Source organism: Larus michahellis, chromosome 8 (assembly GCF_964199755.1).
Source record: "Larus michahellis chromosome 8, bLarMic1.1, whole genome shotgun sequence".
Lineage (NCBI taxonomy): Eukaryota > Metazoa > Chordata > Aves > Charadriiformes > Laridae > Larus > Larus michahellis.
The window spans coordinates 39218674-39244014 of NC_133903.1; the positions used below are offsets into that span (position 1 = coordinate 39218674).

Genomic DNA, 25341 nt, shown 5'->3' on the forward strand with positions numbered 1-25341 from the left:
TGCCAGTACTGAAGCTGTGAAGATCAGAAACAAAGACATGCCTTTTTACTCTGTTTCTTCTGATAGGTTTTGTCATTTGGCAACTGTTGTTCTATTAGACTATGCAGAATTTGGACAGGATTCTGATCTCCTACAAAGTGACACACACACTTATTAGAATGCAGGAGCAGGTTTGGGGCCTTTTTTATGATACACCATGCTGGGTGCCATGCATGAGAAATTAGAGTCTGTCTGTTATTATGTGACCAAACAGCTGCAGGAACTTCTAGTGCTTTTAAATAGTAGTAAAATGAAAATCAAAATAGTATTCCCATAACGCAGAATGTAAAGCACAGGCTCTCCTTCTGCAAGTCTCCCGGGCTCTAGAAGAGAATGATCAAATCTGGACCAAGCCAGTTGTCTTACACTTAGAGTTCCATTGAAGTAAAACTAAAAATAAGGAGACATTTTGGATTCTTCTGCAAGCTCTTTCATGATAGTTCCTATTTCCATAGTCTCTTTTCAAACCCAGCCCAATGTAAAAACAAATAAAAAATAATTGTAATTATTAATGTAATTTCTAAATTAAATGAAACACAGGACTAGAAATTTTTTCATTTACTGCCTCAAAGGTATATTTTTGAAAACCGTATAACCTTTGGAAGAAAGGATCCCATGGTTAGGATGCTTTGCAGTTGACATTGATACATACTACATTTTCTGTTAGGTTATTTTTCCTTTTAGATGCACAGGTAATCACTCACATGGCATTTCCAAATAAGCAGTGGGGAACTCCCCAAGCCATTTAATTTTCCTGGTCCTGCTGGGAAATGGGATTTGTTCAGTCAGCCTCCCTGCAAGTAAAATACCCTCATCCCACTCAGAACAAAAGAACTGCCAAATGTGGAGAGGCCAGCTAGCTTTGTCCTTCTGTCCAGCAGAAGTGCTCCTGTGCTACCATTAAGGCCTTATTGCCTGAGCATTGTGCATCCTCTGGGGCTCCCTGGGAGTGCCCCAGCTCAGATGCTGGGGGAAAATTCCTCAGAAACCTTCGTTTCCCCTGACACACACATATAGTCTGGACCATCTCCACCCCTTGCTGCCTTTCCCTGGAGCAGCCCCGTACCTGTCCAACAGAGCCATATGGCTTGGCCCTTACACTGCAGCTCTGCACCTGTATGCGTGCCATACCTGCCCAGACCTGTTCTGCACCATCTGGCGATGCAGCCCTTTGGTTTACAGTGACGTGCCCTCATCGTCTCCCTAGCCCTGCCCCCTCCACCTGGCCCTGGGCTGCCATCTGCAAACACTTTGTCCTTCTCACAGCCAGTCTTCCTCCATACTTGGGAGGCCACAGCTACAAGACAAGCCTTTCTTACTTCTTTTAACCCAGAGGAGGAGTAGCCACCTTCTTTCCCAGAAGGAAGAGTGACACCCTTCTCCATACTGTCTGCAAAGCTAAAGGAGAGCACTGGAGAGTCTGTTTCTGAAGTGAAGACCTGGGCTGGTCATCCCAGAATGGACTGAGAGACCAGAGAGGTGCTGGCTGTCCCAGGGAAGGGATCAACAGCGCGCTGCAGCAGATCAGAAGGGTGGTGATAGGTGGGGCTTTTTACACAAAGGAAAGGGTGTGTAGGTTGTATGTGGTACGAATGTGCTGATGTCACATGAGTACTAGAAAGGCCTTGCATGGTATTCTGCTGAGGTTGTGGGGTAGATCTGTGCTTCATTTGCTGCACTGTGCACATACCTTGATGCCCAGAATCTCTGCATTCAAGGGCTTTTCCACTAGCTGTTCCACACAGGCTGTACTTTATACTGACCCACTTTAGCAGGAGGAATATAAAAGAGCCAAGGCTAACATACGCCTCAGGTTAGAAATGGTGGCTCCATGTCCTGAAGGTTCACCGTTATTTCCAGCCCTGCCTTCTTGCTAATATCAGGTATCAGCCCCTGAACTACCTATGAAGCACTATGATTTCCTGTTAGTGGGTCCTACGCAGCTAAAGCAGTATGTCCTCTCGGATGGTCTTTTCAGCCTCTCTGCTCTCAGTGTGCTGGAGAGCTGTTTGATCAATATGAGCTTTGACAGTTGAGCATCATTAATTTTCCAGAGCCTACTACTTGGAACTCCTGAAAGGACGGGCTGTCACTGTTTCTCATAGCCCTTGCTGGCCTGAACTGGCCGCTGCGCTGTCCTGCTGCAGCACAGGAGTGCTGCATGTGCCTCCAGCCACTGCACTCCTTCCCTGGGCCTGGGATGTAAATTCTGTCAGCTCTGTCAGGGGAAAAAAAAAAAAGGATTCACAATATATAATTATTTCTTTTTAAAGGATGAGATAAAATATAATGCATTAATGATAGAAGTGATTGTATACAAGTCGTGCTTAGTGAGTTCCCATTGTCTTAAATTAATCCTAATAAGCACTGTTTGCCCCAGCATGTACCATTTTAACAGTCATTGTGAAAAGCTGTGCTTCCTAATGTACTATCACAAATGTGATGACACCCTTCTCTTTTAGAAAGCATAATTGATAAAATGTGACAAAAACATGGTTATTGCTTATTCGTAAATGGGATACTTTAAAAAGTACTCTCAGTCTTACATTGATTGGGTTAAATGACTTGGTGATTAAGACGTCTACATGAAATATTAAACTACCATTATCTGGCTCCTGTTAAGATTCAAAATCAGGATTCTCTTTTGCACAGAGTAAGTAAAAGCTGTTCTGCTGTTTTAAAGCAGAATATAAACATTGTAACTCAAAGCCAAAGGTATATTTGAACGACAATTCACACATAACTTCTTAAAAAGGAATTTTAATATGCTTGGGGTGGAATTAGAGAGACACATCTGATTGATAGGCTGGTAGGTAGATTTGAGAGCTTCCTGAGAGTGTTCAGACATAGCTTCTTTTGCTGAAATTCCCAAAATGAAACTACTCTGCTGACTATTTCTGCTTTTACAGATACCCCATTTTTACTCTACGAATTATCTGCATGGTCTAACTAAAAATACACTTCCAAAGCCTTACCTGAGTTCATTTCCACACACTGACTTATGAGCACATTGTTGGAAACCAGAGTCAAGGGCTGTGAAACTGGGACAGATTTTAAAAGTGAACATGACTGTTCTTCTACGTTTCTTCCTTCTTTCTTTTGTCTGAGAAACATCTACTCAGCATGCATTCCAGAACGCATGCTGAATACATATTTATTATTATATATTATTATTATTGTTATTTCAGTAAAATAACTATTTTAAAGTTATTTTGAATATGTATATTTCTATTACTAGGAAAATTAGTACTAGAATTTTCTTTCTTTGAGCCTGGTTGAAAGCTCATTAAAGTATTTGCAGCTATTTCACTAAGCTTATAATGAGACATTTAATGTCCCTATGAGCTTCACACTAAAAGCAGTAGTAGTATAATACAAGACCTGCCTGCAAATCCCAAACCCAAGACAGTATTTCCTGAACCGGGATAATGGCAAATGAACTGCTGTTCAAAATAATTCATCTGAGAGCTTAGGCGGGATGTGATCTGGAAATACTGGATGAACAAGAGAAAGCAAAAGTTCTAATGTAGCTTTGATGATTGCACTGAAGATACTTTTTGGCAGATGAGCGGTAACGGATGTGGCCAAGCTGAGGAGCTGGGAGATGCTTCTCTGTTGGCATAGAGAAGGACCGTCAGGGAGGTTGGAAAGAAAAAAGTTACTGGGTAACAAAACTCGCATTGTAATGACCCTAGGTTTTCACTCGCTCTGTTCATTTTTGTCAACCTGCCATGCCATATACTGATTCTGTACGACCACGGAATCTGCTAAGTAATTTTTCAAAATTGCCTATTAACTCTAAGATTGTGTAAAACTATCAGTTTTGTTTAGGTTTTTTTCCCTCCTTTTCAGGATTCAATTACAAAGATGACTGTTTTGATGCCCTGAAGATATATACTTATCCATACAGTACAATATACTCTAAAAAAGCTTTTGTAGTTTTTTTAAGCTTTATCTCTGATGTTAGAAAACTCAGCTATATTCATAATTAATTGTCTTGATCAAAACCAAATTCCTTACAATTAAGAAACAAACAGAAGGTATGGCATATCAAACAGACTTTCTGCTGCTGTGATCTTACCTAAACACAAAATAAGCTCCTCAGTACTTCCGCATTAATAGTAATAAAGTGCTTAAGTGCTTTTTTGCTTTCTTTACTTCTTCTTTAAATATGATTATTATGTCTTCCTGTACACAAACCTCTGGTGCTTTACAATAATAAAGATTTACATAATTCCGTCAAGCATAAGGACGGGTGTATGTCCAGCTGACTTAATGAAAAAAATCACAATTGCTGACATAGCAATTGCCTACCGGGCAGTAGGAAGTTGTGGGGGAAAGAAGGTGGTTTGAAGTCCTGCCTGGTATGTAGTTGTACTAACACACTGGCAATGACATTGACAACTGAGAGATGCTGCTCATTTTTCAAGTGCTGTTAAAACATATGGCACTTGCTCCTAAAGGCAAAGGGTTTCAGTGAAGATGTCTTGTCTTGGACCTTTGTCCAGACTTCCATCTGGCCAGATGACTTTGAAGTACAGAAATGGTGGGAGTTGGCTGCCAAAACCTTCTCCTTTTTGTGAGGGTGTTGAAGTGGTGTTCGGCTGAGGCAGGTGACTTTCCCCATCTTGAGGGACCTGTGTTCCTCACTGGGATATGCAGAAGTCACAGATTTGGAGATGGAGCGTGCCTGAAAGGATTACTGCTCCTAATTCCCCACATTAATATTGCTCAGGTCTCTTAATAGAGGCTGTAGGCGCGGGTGTGACCCTAATGCTAGTCACAGAGGTGGGCGCAGGGAGAAGTGGGGTGTGACACAACTAGAAGGAGACCAGAACGTGGCACTCTACAGGTCTAGTGCGATTGTCAGCATAGGACGGTCATGGCGAAGGTCAGGCGTGTGGTCGATAGTAGTAGGAGCTGGACTCTTATGCCCTGTCCTGTGAAGGGACACGTTAAGGTCACCGTTGTGACACCTGAAACACGGAACTTGAAATGCCTCTCTCTGTCTTCCCGCTGCATGTGATTTCAGCGCTACAATGTGAACTGAATCATCAGGCCGGTTAAGCAGAGCTATGATAATTTATACCTATTATATCTAGGTCCTTTCCATCATCTATTGAAGGCCCGTTTATTGCCATAGCTTTCTTCCTCTCCCACTAAATTATAATTCATCAACAGACTCAGGAAGAAATTTGTTATGGTTTTGTTGCTCATAGCATATTTTCATATATTAATACTTCCTGTGCGTGATGCAAATGGCAACCCTCCAAGGCAAGACATTGTTGTTTTTAAGAAGGTCAGTGCTATAATATACAGTGGTATTTTCTTACGCTAATCTGCTTTCTTGTGATCTTTGAATTCTGCCAGACTTGAGCTCAGTAACTCAGACATGAGAAGAGAGATGTCAGATCCTCCTGAAGGGAACAAAGATGTAGGCTTAACTATCATCTTTTTAATGTGGGATGAATTAGAATAACAAAAGATCAAAGAAAATAAGCATAAAGACCAAGGTTAATTAATTACTATTGATAATTAATCCAGGATTTGTTAATTGATATTGTTTATTATGGTGGTGTCAGAGGAGCAGCTAAGAACGGCGCCTCGTGTGCCAGGCAGACAGTGCTGCCCAGCAGCTGCTCCTCTCCGAGCAGTGGCAGAAGACAATAACACTCCTTAGTGGTGAGACCGACAACAGGAGACAACTGTGGGAGGCTGGGCCGGCGCTGTTGCCCCCTGACAAAAGCTGGTTTGTCGTGGCCAGCGTGGGCCTGGCCAAGGGGCGCAGGGCTGACTCAGCCTATGTACAGCAGCCGAGCCATGGGAGAAGGGTGCGCTGGTGGTCTTTATTATGGAATGTGGGAAATCTTCTCCCATCTGGGAGGTTTAAAACGCTTGTACCAGTACGACAGTTGTAAAGGCAACGCAAGCAGCAATATTGCCCTAGGTAGAGTTTCTAAATATCCTTCCATTGCAAAATATTTTATTTCAGGACTAGCCTTACAGAATCACAGAACGATAGGGGTTGGAAGGGACCTCTGGAGATCATGTAGTCCAATGCCCCTGCCAGAGCAGGGTCACCTAGAGCAGGTTGCACAGGAACACGTCCATGCGGGTTTTGAATGTCTCCAGAGACGGAGACTCCACCACCTCTCTGGGCAGCCTGTTCCAGTGCTCTGTCACCCTCAAAGTAAAGAAGTTCCTCCTCATGTTGTCATGGAACTTCCTGTGCTCAAGTTTGTGCCCATTACCTCTTGTCCTGTCGATGGGCACCACTGAAAAGAGCCTGGCCCCATCCTCCTGACACCCACCCTTTAAATATTTATAAGCATTGATAAGATCCCCCCTCAGTCGTCTTCTTTCCAGACTGAAGAGACCCAAATCCCTCAGCCTTTCTCCATAAGAGAGGTGTTCCAGTCCCCTAATCATCTTCATAGCCCCACCTATTTTACCTATATATTCTTACTGCCCTCTTAGTGTTTTACTGGCAATTCTATAAATTTAATTGATACTGACAAAGATGACTAGGATATCTTAATTTATAGCAGAGACTAAATTTATATTATAAATAAAATACATTTTTTGTTCTGTCTGAAAAATAGACAAGACTAGACAGTCCTCTAATTAACGTTGACAACTGTGTTTCAAAAGAGCCTGTGAAACAAGGAAGCCAACAAAACATAAATCAACAGCTCAAACAACAAAAAAAAGTTAAGAAAAGTCATTTTTCCTCTTTCAATAAAACAAATCAAACTGCTCCAATTAATTCTGTTGTTAGTTCTTCTAAAATTTGAATGGAAATAATGTTGATTACTGTTTGTTGAAACAACCAGTACATTGAGTTCCTAAATTTGTTGATATTGGTGAAATTAGTACTCTGTCTTTATAAGAAAGGCCAAGAAACCGGAAACATCTCTGTGGGATGAAAAGAAAAACTCTGTGTCAAGTTGAGCAATAACACACAGTGATCTTTCCTATCATGTTTCTGGGGCCTTGTTTTTGTAGTTATGAGGGTCTAAGGGCAAAGACAAGACAAACTTTATAGGTAAAGGTAAGATATTTTATTAGAACAACCATCATAGCTGAAAAAAAAAGCATTATGTCTTGGGTACTCAAAAACTTCTCTATTTTTTCAATTTATAGTAGTAGATTTAATAAAAGATGCTCCTTTTTCCTATAAACCTCATTTTTGTCTAAAATTCAGACATCAAGGATCATCTCAATTTTGAAAATGTTGTGAAGACAAAATTTTCTACTAAAGGCTACGGTACAAAAATGAGATCGAAGTAGTAAATGGAGAGGGGAAACGGATGGGATAAATGCAATGTATCCATTACATGAGTGCATTACTATTTTGAAAATCATACAGGCTTAAATTGTTCCACAACTCAAAACTATATAATTTGATCTTTTATCTGTTGTAGTTTTGGTTTCTATATATAGGATAGGCAGAATATTTTGTTATTGAAAGAAATGTGTCAACTGAAAATGAAATTTTCAAAGAATGATGTGTATAGTGGCTATATTTCCATGGTGAAGCTTTTTGCATAGAGTTAATGAAGTGCTTGGGGTCCTAGGGAATAAAAGGTGCTATATAAATGTAAGAAATTATCATTAAAAAGTTTTTCCCTCCAGGCATTTGGGATTTTGCTGTGTGTGTTACAAGGAGGCATTTGCAATCTTCTTTCATTGAAAATGCTTCAGCTTAGACCTGCTCCAAATCTCCCTCTGCAGCTTCAGCTACAAAAATGTTTATATGAAGAACCAGTTTCTAAATGGGTTTCAGTTAATCATATTTTGCTGCTAACATGAAAGAGCCTGCCTTGGTTTAAGCTTTTTATAACCATTTTGAAGGCCAGGAGGAACTAGGTAGCAACCTTCTCTCAAGAGATTTTCAAATGCTGTTTTAACCATTACTAGGCCTTGTCTGTATTGGTGGAGAAATAATACAGGACACAGTCAGAATTTCTGGAAATGAAAAGACAGCTCTGCAATATCTGGCTTAATTTTCAAGCATTGGATCATATGGATTCAAGAATTGGACCTCACTGTTCATGCGACTTCTTTCGCTGATCTTAGAGTGCCTCATTGGAGGCTGGCCCTAAAATTTCTATTTCATGCAATCCCAATTTTGCATCATTTTGTGTATATTTCTAAAGTCTTCTTAATGCAACCCTTAAGATTGTCTACTACTTTTCACATACTATAAGCCTAAGTGGTAAAGCTGGTGACATTAGAAATCAAGAGTTCTGACTGAACTGGTCACAGTCTTTTACCACACTGCCATTTTGATGAAATATTGCAGTTATAAGCTCCATGAATTCATGACAAATGTGGATTTTTCTTTGGATCCACAGATTGTGTGGATCATCAGCATTTTTTAGAGAGTCCACCACTGCTTCTGGAATTGGGCCTTTTAGCATAAGTAGGAAGTTAAGGCATAAAGTGCTAGCTATCTTTAAACTCTTAAAAAATTGTGAGATTTGGCAGCATTAGAACTAAAGTTCATACTTCCTTAAGCTAACCATTTTACTTGTTCACATAAAACACTGCATCTTCTTCTATGAGTTAATGCTTTTATAGAATTTGGTATTTTCCTTCACCTATTAATAGCAGAATTGAAGCAAGAATTGCTGTTGCTTAAAAATTACCTACTAAGGGACAAAATATATATTAGTAAGTGTGATAACATCAAAATAATTGGGTACAATAATACATGTGATATCCAGCAAGAAGCATGGGTTAATATTAAGATTTGCTTTTTCATGTTTTAATTGTTTGTATTTTGGTTAGCATGAAGCACATAAGACCAAGAATCTCAGAAGAAATATGTGGATTGCACAAGAATAATAATGCTTCTTGTGTATAAGAGCAGTGGAAGACTGTCCATACATGCTCCAAAATATCAGAATTTGGTTTTATAAATGTATCTTTTCAGAAAACAAGCTTAATTCTCAGAAGAATAACATTAGCACTCATTAGGGGACTGAGTGCTTTAGGGTACTGTTAATGATATTCATAGCCTTTTGCCTGTGGGCTATCAGTTTGAATTCAGTGTAACTCAGTGGAGATTAAAAATTGGCCTATTTAATGGCCTTTTAGTCATCTCTAATGAGATGAGTTTGGTGGGTCTCAGTCCCATAACATAAACTATTCACACTACCTTCCCCTAAATGGCATGCTCCAGAAAAAAAAACCAAAATTTAATGGATTCTGGGGAAAATTAATCTCTGGTACCATGAAAAAAAAAAAAAAAAAAAAAAAAAATCCCAAAGAAAAGCAAAAGCCTTGATTCACACTAGTTACATGAGCACTAACAAACACATTATTTTTAAATGTGGAATTTATAGTGATCTATAAAGTTTATAAATTAGCAAATTAGCTGAGCATGTGACATGTTGCCACACAGCTATACAGATTGTAACATGACAAAGACTCCCAAAGGAGATATCTACACCTGTGCATAAGATCACATCAACACATGAAATGTTTAAATGTCTCTGCGATTCATTTCTATCGGAAAGAAAAACAGGATCAGAACAGATAATCTGGATAGTGACTGCAGTTATATGAAAAGATGCTGAAAATAATGATTGCCTAGTCTGCCTCCATTACTTCACAGCATAGTCAAATGCTTCTAATCTTTTCTTATGGGTATTTAACTAAGTTTTAAAAAATATTAATAAAGTTTGCAGAACCCCCTAGAGAATATATGCCAGTTTTATTTATCCATATCATAGTAAAACTTTTGCTAATGTCTAACGTAAATTTCTTTCAGTGCAGTTTAAAACCGTTAATTTTTGCCCTTTGCAAAATCCTCTTTGCAGTGGATTTAGTGAACAATGTATTTTTCTCTCCATAGTCTTCTCTAGACTAAATATCTCAAGCATTCCTATTTTCAATTAGAGTCATGTCTTTTAAAAATTTTTAATTTTATTTTTATTTTTTGCTCTTCCCCGTACTCCCTTCTATTGGACTTTTTTGAAAGAAATTTTTCTTGAAATGCAGAGCCCAAATCTGAACACAGTACTACAGCTGAGGCTTCACCAGTATTAAATATGAGAATTTCTTTGTATGTCCTAGATATGACAGTTCTGTTTACACATCTCTCTGTACTGCAGCGTTTTTTCACAATGGTGTGACATTGTTGATGCATGTTCAATTTGTGATCCACTCTGATCCCCAGCCCCTTTTCTGAAGACCCAGTGTTTATTCATCTGTTCCCAGTCTTGTAACTGTGCAATTGTTATTTTCCGACGTAAATGTTGAAGTTGGCACCTGCATTTATTCAATTGCATCCTATTTCTGCAACTAGTTTGTCAAGAACATTTTGAATTCTTTTCTTGTCCTGCACCGTGCTTCCAGCTCTGCCAGTTTGGCATTGTTGGCAGATCCAGTTGATGTAAACTGTAGTCTGTTGTTCACATAATTAGACTTTGTACCAAACCCAGGACATACCCACCTCCAAGGAAGCATGCTTGCTATACCCTTCTATTTGTCACAGGGAAGCATTGCTGATGTACTTTTGCACTACTGTGGCGTCATTTCATTATCTATTTTTTGCTTGCTCAATTAATTGAGTTCTCTGAGATGGTGTCAAAAGCCTTACTTAAGGCACACCATGACAGATCTACGACTGCTCCCATCCAAGGCCCATTATATTGTACAGCATGGGATGTGTTTGGCTTGATATGATTTTCTTGACAAATCCATGTTGGCTGTAACTTATCACTTCATTAGCTACCATGTACTTAAAAGATGTGTGATTATTTGCTTCAATACCTTTCTGGGAATAGAGGCTGGAATGACTGACAATGCTCGGCTCTACCCGTTTCCCCCCTTTTGAATTTTATGTGCTGTGTTTTTCCTTTTCCTCCCCCCTGAAATCTCAGTTGTCTTCATGAGCTCTTGGTGACGATCGCTCACACCTCTAACATTGCCTTAATCAACTTCTCACTCTAGTGTGAAATCCTCCGGGCCTAGCAAATCTGAAGAAAAAAAATCTGATTTATCAAAGTGGTCCCTACTTTACGAATTTACTATTCTCCCCTGAATCCCTCCCCGTTTCAATCGGTGTTTGCCATCAGAAGCATTAATCTGAAGAAAAAAATGGCACCGCATGCTTCCACTTTCTCGCTGTCACCTCATAGCTTCCCGCCCCCCCGGACGGACTGACAACCCCCGGGTCGTCTCCTCGCTCCTCTCAGGTTTCCTCTTCCCCTCTCGCATCGTTCGCCAGCCGCGGCTCGTCGCGGGAGCCTGCCTTTCTCCCTGGCACGGCGACCGCTTTCATACAGCTCCTCCAGCGCTTGACCTAGTTTTCCACTTTCTGTGGGGGAAAGGCACCGCCAAGCAACCGACACTCCGCCTTCCCGCTCCCGACCGCGCTGGGCTGCTTGGCGCAGGTGAGAGGAGGCCGCGCCGGGCGGGCGGGCGGGCGGGCGGCAGCCGCGCTGGCAGCCTGCCTTCAGGAGAAAGGCCCTGTGAGGAAATCGCCCATCCCGCCTGCGGGAGCCATTTCCTCACAGCCCCGCTGGGGGGTGGGGGGGGCGGCGCGCGGCGATAACGGCCGTACACCTGCCACCGGCGGGAAGGGGGGCGCGCGGGCTGCGGGAGGGGGCTGGGGCGCGCCGGGGCGGGAAGGCCGCGCGCATGCGCACTCCGCCGGCGGGGCGCTGCGTGTGTGTAGCCGCGCGCGGAGTGGCCGGGGGGGTGGATGGTCGGGAAGCTTGCGTGGTGACGTCATGACGCCGCGCGCAGGACGTAACCCCGGCGTGACGCACACCCCGGCGAGCCCGTGAGTTTCCCGTTATGCTTTTTTTTTTTTTTTTTTTTTTAAAAAACACCCTCCCCCCACCTCCCTGCTGCCCGCCGCGAGGGGAGGGGGCGCGTGCCCCTCCGCTCTGCGCGGCGCCGCGTGGGGCGGGGGCGGCGCGGGCCGGGGCGGCGCGGGGAGCCGTCCGCCCTAGTGGCCGTTGGCGGGGAGGGCGGCTCTGCCTCCATCCTGCCGCATCGGGGAACATGGCGGCCGCCTCCGATCTGGTGCGGCACCGCGACTCGGCCGCAGCCGCCCGCGCCGCGGTAAGTGGCCGGGCCGAGGCGGCGGTGGCGGCGCGGCGGAGGGAGGGCGGGCGGGCGAGGCTCTCCCGTCCCCGGCCCTCCTCGTCGCCTCCCTCCGTCCCCACCGTCGCCTACTCGCCCCCTCCCCGGGCCGGCGAGCGGCCTCCTCGGTGCCCCGGCCGGGCCGGACACAAAGGGCTGTGCCGAGGAGGGTTTTGTTCGGTCACATGAAGCGGCGCAGCCAGTGAGCGCGGAGCTGGGAGGGGGGAGCGGGGCCGCCGCCATTGCCAGGCACGGAGGAGCTGGGCAGCCCGGTGCCGCCGCGGCGGGGCCTAGGGCGCAGGGAGAGCGCCCCGGGGCCGGGCCGCCAGCAGCGCGGGGCGGCGGGGAGACAGGTAATGCCCCGCGCGGCGCCGCCTCGGCCGGGCAAGGAGGGCGCCGTCGGTCGGGGGTGGCCGGGGTCACCCTGGGGGGCTCCGGCAGGCATCGCCTCCCCTCCCCCCCCCCGCGGTGTGCCAGGGCGGCGCGGCGGGTCCTGTTGGGCGGACCCGCGCTCTGCCCCTCGCTCTGCCCCTCGCTCGTCTCCCGGGACGCCACGCGTGCTGCCCGCCTGGGCTCACGGTCCGCCCGGGGAAGGCTGCCTGCTGCTGTCCTGGGGCAGGGTAACGTGCCGTCCTCTCCCTCCCTTTCGTCCTCTCCCTTCTTGGCACTAAGTAGGGCGGCTCTGAAACGCACCGTGTTGTGACAGAGGGCTGGCAAGTTCCTGTCCCGCCGCGGGACTGGCCGGTGTGCCCCGCGTACCGGGGGCAGTGCCGCCGCCTGCAGTGCGCGGGGCTGCTGGAGCCCGGGGGGTTGACAACAGCGAAGGAAAAGTTAAAATAGTTCAGGTATCAAAGTCGTGTGTTGGGGCTCCCAGCTGCTGCAGGGTCTGTCGGTTTCTCTGAGAAAGTTTGTGTTACATCAGGTTGCAGTGATGAGCATCGTCGTGAGCTGTGTGGTTTACCTGAAATCTAGAAAGTTTTCTTTCGTATGGCTTATGCGTAACCTTTGGTCTATTAGAAATACTTCTGTCAGGGTAGTGCGGGCTATAAACTGACAAGTCACGGTGGTAATGAAAAACAAGCACAGTATATCAAAATAGGTTTCCATCAATGTTGTACAACTCTGGCCCTTTAAGCAAAATCTCATTCGCAGTGATATTCTAATTCCTGCCTCCCCCTTCTAGCACATAATTTAATTATGAAGATTGTGTCATGGAACTTAGCTTTCAGAAGCATATGGGGAATGAATGTGCACCAGATTTTAGAGTAAGAAGCCATTTCATGTTGTGTAGATCAATGAATTAACACATGGGACAAACACTCTAAAGAGGCTGATAAGCATCTCTGGAATTCCACCACAGAATTGTACCTTTTACTGAGAAGTTTGTGCAATACGTTACTTTTATATACAAGTTGCAAAACATTTTTTTAATTCAAATTTTAAAGCAAATCTCTAAAGAGAAGATTCTTCACAGTTGAGACTGAGGCGTTTCAGAGTTTCAGTACCTTAATGTGATTCTTCTGTGTAGAATTCTTCACTACCTGACTTGTGCAAGATGAGTGATCTGAAGACAGAATAAATGGGCTGATTAGGCAATGCAAAATAGATGTGGAGAAGCTTTTAGTGGGTCACTTAGAAGCAGAGAAAATGCAGCAATTTTCGTATTTGAGAGGAGTTTAAGTAGAATGCATGGAGGAGCAGCGCAGTGTGACAATCCTATTACACTGACTTATAATCAAAGCTGATGTTGCAAACCTGTCTAATGTAACTGCAGAGGGATGTGATGCAGAGTTACACAAGAATTACAGTGAGAATTGAAATTAATAAACTTCAAAATACTGTCTTAAAATAGTTTTTTCTGATGTCTAGCATTCATTCAAATGGAGTTTTTTTAATTAAAAAAAAGTTACTCAAGGAGCAGGAGTTTTGTGGAGGTAAAAAAAGTTGTTAATGTCACCAAAGAATCTTTTGTTTTTATAGATACATTTTTTCATTTGTTTTCTCTAATCTGTATGGTATTTTTTATATTAAAAAAATCCTTGGCAAGTGTCACTGTAATGAAATCAGAGCAAAGATGTACTACTCTGCCTTTTTTCTTTTTAAGTTTTCTGAAGTCCAGCATCTAGTTTATACTGAGTGGCACTCGAAGAAATATGCCTGGGAAAATGTGTATGTAAGTTCTTAAGTGAATTCTAAAAGAGAATACTACTGTCTTCAAATCTCAACAGGTGACCTGGCTAGTAGGACGGAAAGGCACTGATCACTTAGAGCATCCTCGTGAGCTTATGTAATACAGCAACAATTGATTGAAATAGGAGCATCAGCAATTGAATAAACAGGATGTTAAACAATAGTGGCAATGCATTCCACTTTAAAATAACAGTGTAGGCTGAATTTCAATATGGACGCTGAATTCAAGGGTTGCCAGTGGTATTTCTTGTGGAATAGTTTATGCTTATACTTGCAAGTATTAGCAGAACTTACTATCGTGTATACTTTTTTTATCATTATTATTCAAGCCTTTTGAAGTCAATTCTGCAGAAAACACAACTGAAAAGGAATAAAATTCTCCATAGCAATAAAACACACATGTGCTCACACACAGTTATTAATTTCAAACACTTTCAGACTTTTTACCAGCCTGCAAAAGATCTGAGAACTTAAAACTGGAAAACATACAAGTTGGGTCACTTGCTGTGCAGTTTCACCTGAAGTTGGTTTGAATTAAAGGTCTTTGAACAGTTACTGATTGGCTGCCTTTGTTTGGCTAGTCAATAACTCATTTTCCTCATGTTTTTACATTTTCAAACAACTTTTTGTCTAAAGCAAAGTTCAAGTGGTGCAGCTGTTAGAGGACTGCCTTGAGATACTTATTTTATTCCCGCTATGATTTTACTACCAAATGCACTACTTTAATGTTAGTTATTTTAAGCCAAATTGAATTAGTTCCCTCTGTGCTCTGGATTGTGACTATACTGTATTATGTATTCAGAGATTGGAAGGAAAATCATTTAATAAAATTAGGTTATATCTGAACAATGTTGCACTCACTCAAATTGACTTTGAGACTGGTTTAAGTCGGCATAGCCTCCAAAGCCCAGTTCCTCCAGATGAAACTAGTGTCCACCCACCTTCAGAGCGTAAAGAAATCCCTGGTGAAATAAACCAAAACAAGTCTGCCTTCTCTAAAAATATGTTCATTTATCTTCTTGAGCAGTCTAAATATAAGTTCATTTTTGATAATTAATGCTTTCCCTTGCTGTTTTTTTTTTTTTAGTGTAGATGCAAACTTCATGTAGCTATTGGAAAAAGAGCTTCAGTTACCCCAGGAAATTGTGACTGTTGGTCATTCTGACTGATACGTATAAAGATATGACAGGGCTATCTGGGTTAAAGGATTTCATGTAGTTTGTAGTGTCATGAAAAAATATCCTTTTCATGCTTAAATAAAAAAATTCTAAAAAGCACATATACTTTCATGCCCATATGCATTGTGTCCCTTAAATCAAAACTTGTGTGGGTTACTATTAACTGCTCACAGGGCAGCGATGGTGGAACAGTGAGGCCGGCATTGGTCACAGAACTGTAGAAAGGCTTCTCTTTGGCAGGCGGGAGTGTGAAATGGTCACCGACTTCCCAGGTTATGTGAAAAGGCACACAAATACAATGCATCTCTACAGTACAGGAGTGCTACAATACTGCGAGGTTTAATTTGATGCTCAAATCACAGCTGTCTATCAAGAAAGACCACATAATGAGTTTGCATAAATGTCTAATGTGTGTATTTTCGAAAAATTGAAGAGGGCATGATTGTCATGGGATCAGTCATGTTGCTGAGTCAGCGATGCAGTGTCATGTAATGAGCGTTTCATCTTGGTACAAAGTGTACCCAGCATTCTGTGGTATTTACTCCTAAGTGGTGTTGCTTCCTTGAAGGAGAGCAAGGCTTTTTAAAATTTAAAAGTAAAGAAATAAAATAATCCAAATAAAAATGAGCATCCAGTTATGCTGCATTTCTGTCACTGTTCGACTGTACACAGCCGCTCTTTCGTTGATAAAATGTTGCATCAATGCCCTTACATTGCCAGTGAGGTTAAAGGGGGGGAATACAGTGGCATAACAGTGAGTACGCATTTTTTGGTCTTGGTTACGCTAAATTTTAACTGACTTAATATTTCAGAGCAAATTTGGTAACACAGAGAACTCTCACTCCAGTGGGTGTAATTGTGATACCCTTGGTATGGGAATTGTTGGTTTCAGATGTGACTAAATCCAGCTACTGGAAATTTTGAGTCTCTAGTTGACATTTATTGATTGATACTGAGTGCTTAATCTTATATATAATTGACTAGTTGAAGGGTGATGAGATATTTAGTAATTCAGTGTTTCTTGGAACTTAATCCAGAGGATGCGAAGTTTGTGCTCAAATCAGAATAAAGGTCAGATTGCTGGGCTTTGGAGTATTTCAGGCCTATTGTTAGTGTGTAGTAACTATTTTCAGTATGCTTAATGTTGCAAGTGAGATACTTGCCATACTTATAAAAGCTGTGGTGTTTTGGAGACTGTTAGGAGTAGAGTCTTATTCTCTTCTGAGTGAAAATAAAAAAGGTAGAAGTTGCAGTCTTGAGATATTTGCAATCAGATTTTTTTCATGAGGGGACATTATTTTGCGAGTATTTGAACGATTACAATTTTTGCTTGCCTTAAATGAGTACTTGATAACGTTAGAGTCTTCACAAAGCAGCTGGAGCGGGAAAAGGATGCATCTTGGGAAACAAGATGGAAGGAATTACAGGTGCCTTATTGATTTGTCCAATTGTAGCTGAAGACAGGGGTCAAGACCATTGTAACTTTCCTGTTTCCTGGGCCAACTCTTAGCACTCCCCTGTAAAAATACTTTCCACAACAAAGTGGTAGAACACAAGCAAAACGAGGTGCGAAGTCTTGTATAATTTACCTGTATTTACAGGCTTTTACCTGATGTGTCCTTTTTTATCCTTGAGTGAAAGAAATGAGGAATTCCTTAACAAATGTAATCATTGTAATGTTGAAAAGTAGTAATGAATCCCTCCTGCCCGCCTCTTCACAGAATAATAATCGGGTGCATTGATAGCATGAGTGGTGCTTTATCCCATCTCCCTTGCCAGTGTGGCCCTTTGAAGGGGACAGGGATGGGTTTTCCACCCAAGATGTCTTTCCAGAAAAGGCATAGAGCGGGTCGTCAGGGGACTGCTTTTGGAAAACTGCTGCTTGCGGCTGCTTGTAAAGCATGGCAGCTCTGAAACTGCTCCTTGCTGCTGCTGGTAGGAAGCAGTAGGTATCTGTTTCTTGTCTGGCTGCAGTCAGTGGGTGATGGTTATGGTTTGGGGTTTTTGTTTTGGTTTGCTGCTTTTCATAGAGTGTTCTGGTTGGTAGGTTGCTTTTTTTTAAACTTCAGCTTTTTTCTTATGGAGTGGCTGTCCTCTGAGTATTTCTGCTGTTTGCTTCTGATTCCACTCATCTCTTCTAAGAGCGTTATTTGGTATGTCTTGACTACTTTTTGAAAAAGATCTTAATGTTTATCATGTTTATTGCTGATATCTTCATCTTCAAATGTAGGCAAATACAACAGTTTTGTGGCTGTAGAATTTCAGAAACTATCTCTAATATTTATTAACTTAATTTCCCAAATTTATCTTTTTCAGTCAGAAGAGGTAGGAACTTTATAAAATTAGGCTCCCAACCACTAAAACAGTGATTGTGGGTTATTGAAGTGTTCTATTGTATTTATGATTGTTTGCAAAGAAGTCTTGTATTCTTACACATGTTCATAGAGCCTTCACCAAAAACACTAGATTGTGTTCCCCTGTGATAATTGGGGAGGATAGAGAAGATGAATGTTTTTTCTGAAAGCTTTTTTTTTTTGTTACTATAAGTTGGCTTGATATTGGAAACAATATTTTCAACAGTGGGCAGCCTTTCCCTGAAATGTTCCAATATAAATAACTGTCTCTTCACACGGAAGTGCTGCTTTTTGTTGTTCTAATACTACGGTTGTTATGAGTGTATCTTCTGTGAGAAAGTCTTGATTGTATGTGCTATCACAGGGAGTGGGAAGCTGACAGTTCTGCAGCTGGCTTCTCCCACCTCACTCCCACAGTGGGGCGGGCACTCTGTCCTCTTTGCTTCCTTTTTTTTTTTAAATGTATATACTGACATCAGTGAAATCAGCTAATCTTTTCTGTTCTTGAGCAACATTTAAAAACGGACCTGTGGCATGTAATGAATATAACTGCATTGTATACAAATTACAACAAATGTTAGAACTCTCAAGTTACTTTAAAAACAGTTTTTTATCTTCTGGGAAGTTGAGAACAAAATACCAGCTAGTGCCCCCTACTCAGGTACTTATTAAAAAAAAGAACTGTTGTGGCAGTTTTCGTCTGGGGAAAAGGGGGAAGATAAGTTGGGGGGGGCATGTGATGGTGAATTGACCTAGATAAGCTGCGACGAAAAAATTTTGGAGGCTTTGGAGCAATTAGAGAATGGGAGGGAGCAGAGCTGGCCTGTTTAGTATGCAAACTGAACTGAAATACTGATGAAACTGAGGTGGAAGGGTTGCTTGTGTGGTACATAAACCAAAGATGACTGAATATACTGTTTGTTGTATATTCTTTTACATCTTTTCTTTGGAGAAAGCTCTGAAGGTTTGTTTTGTCTGAATTGTTTTCTTCTAAGTACTTTGGGATAGCGATGGTCTTTTTCTGTGTCCTTATAAAGCTTTTATACCTTATATGTATTGGATGATAGTGACACATGTTGCGATGAGAAGTGGCAGACTTGCTGATCAGCTGCTTTAGCAGAGATTCTCAACAGACCTTTCCTTTTGTTAGTGTTTTGAAGTAAGGTAGGTATATCCCTAGTATTCGGTGCCATGTTCCTGTAAATGACAAGCCCCTGTTCTCAGACTTGCTAAGTGGTGAGACTTGCTGGCTAAATTCACTGTGGTTCTCACTGGTATACATGGGGCAGAAAGTGCTGGTGGATGAGAGAGGTCCAGTTTCTTTCCTGGCTGAAGAGGAACAGCCTATGCAGAAAAAAATTCTTCCCCAGGTCTACCTTTCTACTGCAATTCTAAAATTGCTGTTGCTTTTCACGATTTTACAAGCAGTAATGTGCATTAACAGGCATAACGTATTTCTGCACAAGGGAGAGAACCAAAAATAGATATGGTACTTGGGAGAAACCATTCAGGTTCCTATACAACTGAAGAGTCACACTATTGCTAAAAATACTGTGATAATTCATTTTTAGAAATGTCTTTTAGACACTAAAAACAACTTGGGAATTTGCATTCCATTTTTTAGTCCAGTAAAGTTCTAGCCAAGGTGAGCAGAGAAGATGATGTGCAAGAGGTAGTCTAGCAAGGATTTATGTCAAAAACAAACAAAAAATTGTGATGTTATGGTGGGAGGGCTTTTTTTAATCACTGCAGGAGTTTTGTGTGCACAGTTTGTGTGTTCCTTTGCCTGTCTATCCAGAGAGATCTTTTATAAGCGCTTATATAGACACAATTAAAATCTTCTTTATTGTTTTCCAATGTAAGACTATTGTGTTATGGAACAAGATACAAAATTCTAAATTAAGGCTACATTTAGGGTAATTAATTGACATTTCGTAAAATTGTGAACACATACAGGTTCTGTAGTCTCTTTAGAAGTCCGGCAATGCTCATTAGGGAATTAAAGAGATAGGTTTTTACTTTTGCATAAAAGGTACTGCAGTATCCCAGCAGAACATTTCTTCATGTCATTTGGAGCGTTAGCGGTGAGTTGAGTTTTTTGTCTGTTAAGCCATTTAGAGAAAAGTCGGTTTGTTTGTCATGTGCGAGGTGTTAATTTTGATGTTTAGGATGTTGGGAGCTGTTTTAAATGAAGTTCTATTTAATGTATTTCAAATAACTTGGTTTAGGCCCATCTAGTAAGCTGGTCCTGAAGCATGCTGATGCATACTGTTTTCAAAGGATGTAAACATAAAGGAGGGAGGATTAATTAGTGATCCTTTGTGTTGTGGTTTCAATGATCTTCTTAAAACAAAGTCTTCTTCCAACTTAGTAATATTAATACTAGGTTCCAGGGTGATTTTGTTGAAAGTAATCTCTCTGTGACTTCGCCTTCATTCTGCCAAACAGTTTTACTTCAACTTTTCTTTCCTATTTTTAAGTCATCTTATGGAATGCCATTTTCAGCAGGAGAAAGTGCAGTGGTTTTTACATTCTTGAGGTTGTCCCATTTTCTTCATGTTTTCTGTCACTGTAGATTCATTAGCATTTCTTCCTGACCTTAAAGGAGATTTTAGCATTTAGAAAAGAAAATCAAAGCTGTATGATTTTAATCAACAGCTTATTTGAAGGAATAAAAAAGTATTACTGTTACCTTTTGTTACCAGTACTTTTCTATTCACAATTCACAATTTGTTTTTAATAGGACAACCCTATTAGTGTAAAAAAACCCCAAACAAACAAACAAAAAAAAAACTAAAGCAACAAAAAACCCACCCCAAAACCCCCTCACCTTTTCTTTAGTCTTGCCTTCAGTACAAATCTGACTGTTTTATGACTACCTATACCTCATAAAAAATTAAAAGACACAAATAGCACATTGTTTTCCTCTAAATGTTGCAAATTCCCAGCAATTTTCTGATAGGCTTAAATATAGACAATGAATAGCTTTGGTTAGGTATTTTGAAGTCTAATTTTGGAGAAGTTGACCTGTTCTGTGCTGTAACTTCATTTGTTTTCTGTTTTACGTGTTCTCTGAGTTAGTCTTTAGTTTTGTGAATGGGGGGATAAAAATGGGTTATTTCTTAAATTAAATTTGTAGTAATACCTTACGTATCTTTGTACTTTTAACAGACTTCTGGGGAATAGTTCATGGGTCTTATTTTCTCTGAAGCTGTTTAAAGTTGATTAGGAATTGGGTAAGTTCTGAGCATTTTTGTCAGAATTACTCTAATTGCTTCTATACATTGTCCATGAACTTAAGGAAGAGTTCCTCTCTCTCCTTTAATCCATTTAAACCAGAAGATTTCACACTCATAGGTATTTTCTAAGCATTTAGTGTTGATCATATTTTTTTCAGTGTTCCGGCTAAAAACGAACATGAAATACTGGGGCTAACCTTGAAAATCTAACTTCTATGCTTACAAAATTCCCAAGAATGAGCTAAGATAGTAGCTCCGGGGCCAGTCAGCGGGTAAATAGTCAAGGCTATTTATGGGCCTAAAAGTAAGCACAAAACCTCTGTTGACATAGGTGACTAAGTTTTTGGGACATATTAGTCAATCTCTGTGTGAATGTATGAAGCCTTTGCAGGAGGTATTCCGGTGGTCATTTTGTTTTGACTGTGGGTGTCCAAGACAATGGCAAAGTTTCCTTTGTCTTAGATGCTTTTTTTTTTTTTAAAAAAATCTTTCAGTTGTTTTAAGAAGCTTTGTTATTAGTGCAAATAACATAAGCTGTTTCCTTGCTAGAAGAAAATATTTCTCTCTCAGCGTTACCTGCTTTTTAAGGTGCAAGGGAGGCATGGGAAACATGTTTCTTTGCCTCAGTTAAAAAGCTGTCATTTGTGTCTGTATTCTGAAACGGAGTCGTGTGAATGGCTTGTGCCAGCTGTTTGTATATTCATTTTACACTTTTGATTTTGTACAACCCTAGCCCATGCAAATCCAGTTCTTTTGCACTATCCCCGTAATCCAATGTAAAGCATACGAAACAGGCTTAGAGTGTATGTCTTGTCTCTTCTGTTTCTTGGGCTACTCTTGAAAATTTGGTTGGGAAATCTGTTTTGGTCAGGAAAACTGACAAAGCAAGTCTCTATTTATTTTTTTTAGCTCCAACCATATTAGGTGCCTAAGGACAGCTAGTTGGCTGGATATGCACAGGTGAGGATAGCCAACATGGTGTGCTTTTTGCAGTTGTCTCTTCTGAAAATCTTACAACTTCTTTGGGGGCATGCCAGAAGGATGCTTCCCTGTAGCCAGAGCAAGTGCTGTAATTCATCATATTACAATATCAATTATATATCATATATCAATTACACTGCTGTAATTCATCATATGATGGACACGTCAGCACTTCTATCATGAGATCAGTGTTCTATATGAATGGCTCTGTATGCCACATGGCCAAATGGTGGCAATGAAATGGCCCAACGCATGTGATGTAATGGGGTTTCTGTTTTGTGGTGTGGCAGGTATGTTGTGACCCTTAAATATATTTGTTAGAATCTGTATGCCCTGCCTCAGTTTATTGGTTGTGTATCATTACATCCAGCTCATGGAAACTAGGCCAGAAGATATGTATTTGCAGGTGTGACAAGGCAGTAAAAACCAGTATACTTTACTATGTGTATGCAAATGAATGGAGGTAAGTCTGTACATGAAACGTTGCATGCTTACACCTGAAATCCCAGGTATCTTATTACTAAAGAAATAACAAGTCTGAAGGACTGACTTTATTTGTTGGCTGTCAAGTGTTTGGAAGAATTAATTCAAATAGTAAAAGAAGCAAAGATACAAGCCCGATTGTTGGCTAAGCAAAAGGAAGTGAATGGTGGAACAAAGTACACGAGCATTTAAAGGGTTCGACTTTGAAGAGAGAAGGGTTAATGAAGCAATCTGATATGGAGACTCCGTAGAAGTTTATTAAACAGTGTAGAAAGTAGACCTCAAGGTGCCGCATAACTTAGGTAGAGAGACCTTGGGGAAGATTTTGAGAATATCTGCTTCATAGCAAAATGCTTTTCATAGAATAATTTTTGAGACAAGCTTAGTAACTTTACAAAACACTTGGAAATCATACTCTAGGCAACAGTCCCATATGGTGATGAATTTAGAATGATAGTAATAAAACCTGTGGATACTTCTTGATTGAACACAGGGACCATGAATAAGAGCTTGCTAAAGAGACATGGATTTCATGGTGCTGCTGATGTGTGGCTGGTATGATGGAGTGTTCAAAATGGTAACTAGTGGTCTCAAACTACCTTTCAAAGGGGTGTGTGTGTGTGTGTGTGCGCATTTGCCTCAGTTTGCTTGCCAGGTGTGGTATTATAACCTGGGCTGTAAGATGCGGGCTGTTCCTATTTAAAAAAAAAAAGACTTCATGCAGCTATCTAGCATAATGATGTAAAAATAAAACACAATTGGATTAATTATGTCACATTGCTGCAGCTTATCTAAAGTAGGAGATATTTTTTTCCTGTTTAAGAAGATGGTGGACAGTGTTGGAAGCTTAAAGTGCCACCAGACCAGGAGTGAACACTGGGTAGCTCAGTGAGGAATGGATTTTTACTTATTTTAAAACCCGTTTTCAATAGCTATTAAGGAGATAGTGTTGACAACATATTCTAACTTTACTCCTTCACCAAAACCAATCCTCTGTCATCAAAAAGCAGGCTCTTGCAAAATGAAGGAAAGGCTTTGCATTACTGCTTATGTATATGTGGCTCCCCAAAGTGATCTTTCATAGATTATAAGTAATAGCATGTATATGAACCCAATTAGAAAGCTTCACTTTTCACAATTGTAGCCTCACTTCAAATCTGATAAGCAGTAATTTAATCCTATTGTATAAAATACATGTACATTTTATTTGGACAAAACTATTGCAGGAAGAATGCCAGTACTATAATTTATATTTTTAGGTGATTATTTCACATGCTTATTGTCTTCATACTGGAGCATTCATTGTGACAGCTTAGTCCTCTGATAAACAAGCAGGCTCTTTGGGCGTTAGCAGTGGAGTTTAAAGATGCTGATACTCCGGAGTGTCTACTCTGTCCTCTGCTGGAGGTTACCGTCATAGGGATATCGGAATAAAATGTCTCAGCCGCAACAATTCAGAGTTTGGCATAAACCTACCTTCATTTTAAGTTTAAGCCCTTACATATGAGATACTTATTACTAGTTTATAAGCAGAGGTTTACATATACTTACTGAAATCTGAGTGTGGATTAAATCTCTAGGAAATGTTTGTTGGGTTTTACATTTTCACATGCATAGAAAATACACTTCCGCTGAGGCTATGAGCCAGGAGATTCCCTTTCCTGCCACAGTCTACGGGAAGTGTCAGAAATGCTGTCTAGACAGACAACAGCAGGCATTAGAGCTCGTGATCCCAGCATAGCTACCCATTCAGCTGGAACAAACTTGTGAGGAACTGATTTTGGACTTAGGATCCTGTTTTGTAGGGGGTACTTATGCACTAATACCAGTTCACTATTTCCTCCTGTGGCTGTTCCGAATGGTTACGTGTGTCACTCTTGTTGGTGCTCTCCCACCGTTGCTTTCTTTCAAACTGTCATGATACAAGAAAGGGAGATTTTTTGTTTAAGAAAGAAGTGAAAGTAGTGTTGTTTATCACTAATTTTGAGCTGTAGGTTTTTAGGTTCAGCCTTTTTAAAAGACTGCATTGCAGTCTTAAGAAAGCCAAGAAAGTGTTTCAGGTGTTGTCATTTTTAAGACTGCAAAAATGTAGAGGAGGAGCTGGAAATGAATGTGTATGCTAGTTTAGTCTTAAAACGGTTATCCTAAATACAGAAAATTCAGAGAGCTGTCAGTCTACTAAGAAATTGCTTTTGACTACAGCGCATGCCTGGATTTTTGTAGTCTGTGATGTGGGAAGGGGTTCCCCGTGGCTGCTGTCAGTGTAATGACCAAGGCTGTAAGCCTGCTACCTGGTAGTCTTGTCTTGGGCTGTGTTCTTACAGATGGCAGGTTAAAATAATGAATCCCATCATTGTTCTTCTCTTCCAGTGTCCTGCAAACTGTTTAGCCTCCTAAATGTAGGGGTTCTTTAAAAAAAGTGGCCTGCCATACTGTGATATTTTCATTAGTGTAAACTGAAACTGTGTGGAGTCCAGCATTAGAGAATACTGTTAGGTGAGTACATTAGACTGAAGACGACAGCCTAGAGGGAGGTATCTGAAGTATGTAGCCAGAGAGAAAACTGCTGAGCAGTTTGCCGCCTTTGGGTTTAAACAGAGATTGCAGTAAGGACTGTTGGCTTTGGAACAGTGTTAAAGCTGAAAAGAAAATGGCTACCAGAAATCATTGTTGCTACAGTAACAACATGGCTTGACTATTAATGTGCTGCTTTAACTACGATTGGAAATGTTGTGCGAGATACTGCTTTTAGGTAAAAGTGCCCTTAACGGGAAC

The 25341-nt window shown here is 41.1% G+C and overlaps 1 protein-coding gene across 20 annotated transcripts in view; it reads left to right on the top strand.

The window, feature by feature from the left end:
• The window catches only part of ZNF644 (zinc finger protein 644), a 77109-nt gene that overhangs the window by 14359 nt on the left and 37409 nt on the right, over window positions 1-25341 (top strand). For 5 of the 20 annotated variants that reach the window (XR_012588625.1, XM_074596984.1, XM_074597002.1 and 2 more), the window contains exon 1: window positions 11982-12120. The exons of 1 other annotated variant lie outside the window; for it this stretch is intronic. The gene's annotated coding sequence lies outside the window, so the exon portion shown is untranslated. Of the gene's footprint in view, window positions 1-11745; window positions 11837-11963; window positions 12121-12370; window positions 12495-25341 lie in introns of those variants that run through there. 14 more of the 20 variants (XM_074596990.1, XM_074596997.1, XM_074596999.1 and 11 more) reach the window with 10 other exon arrangements.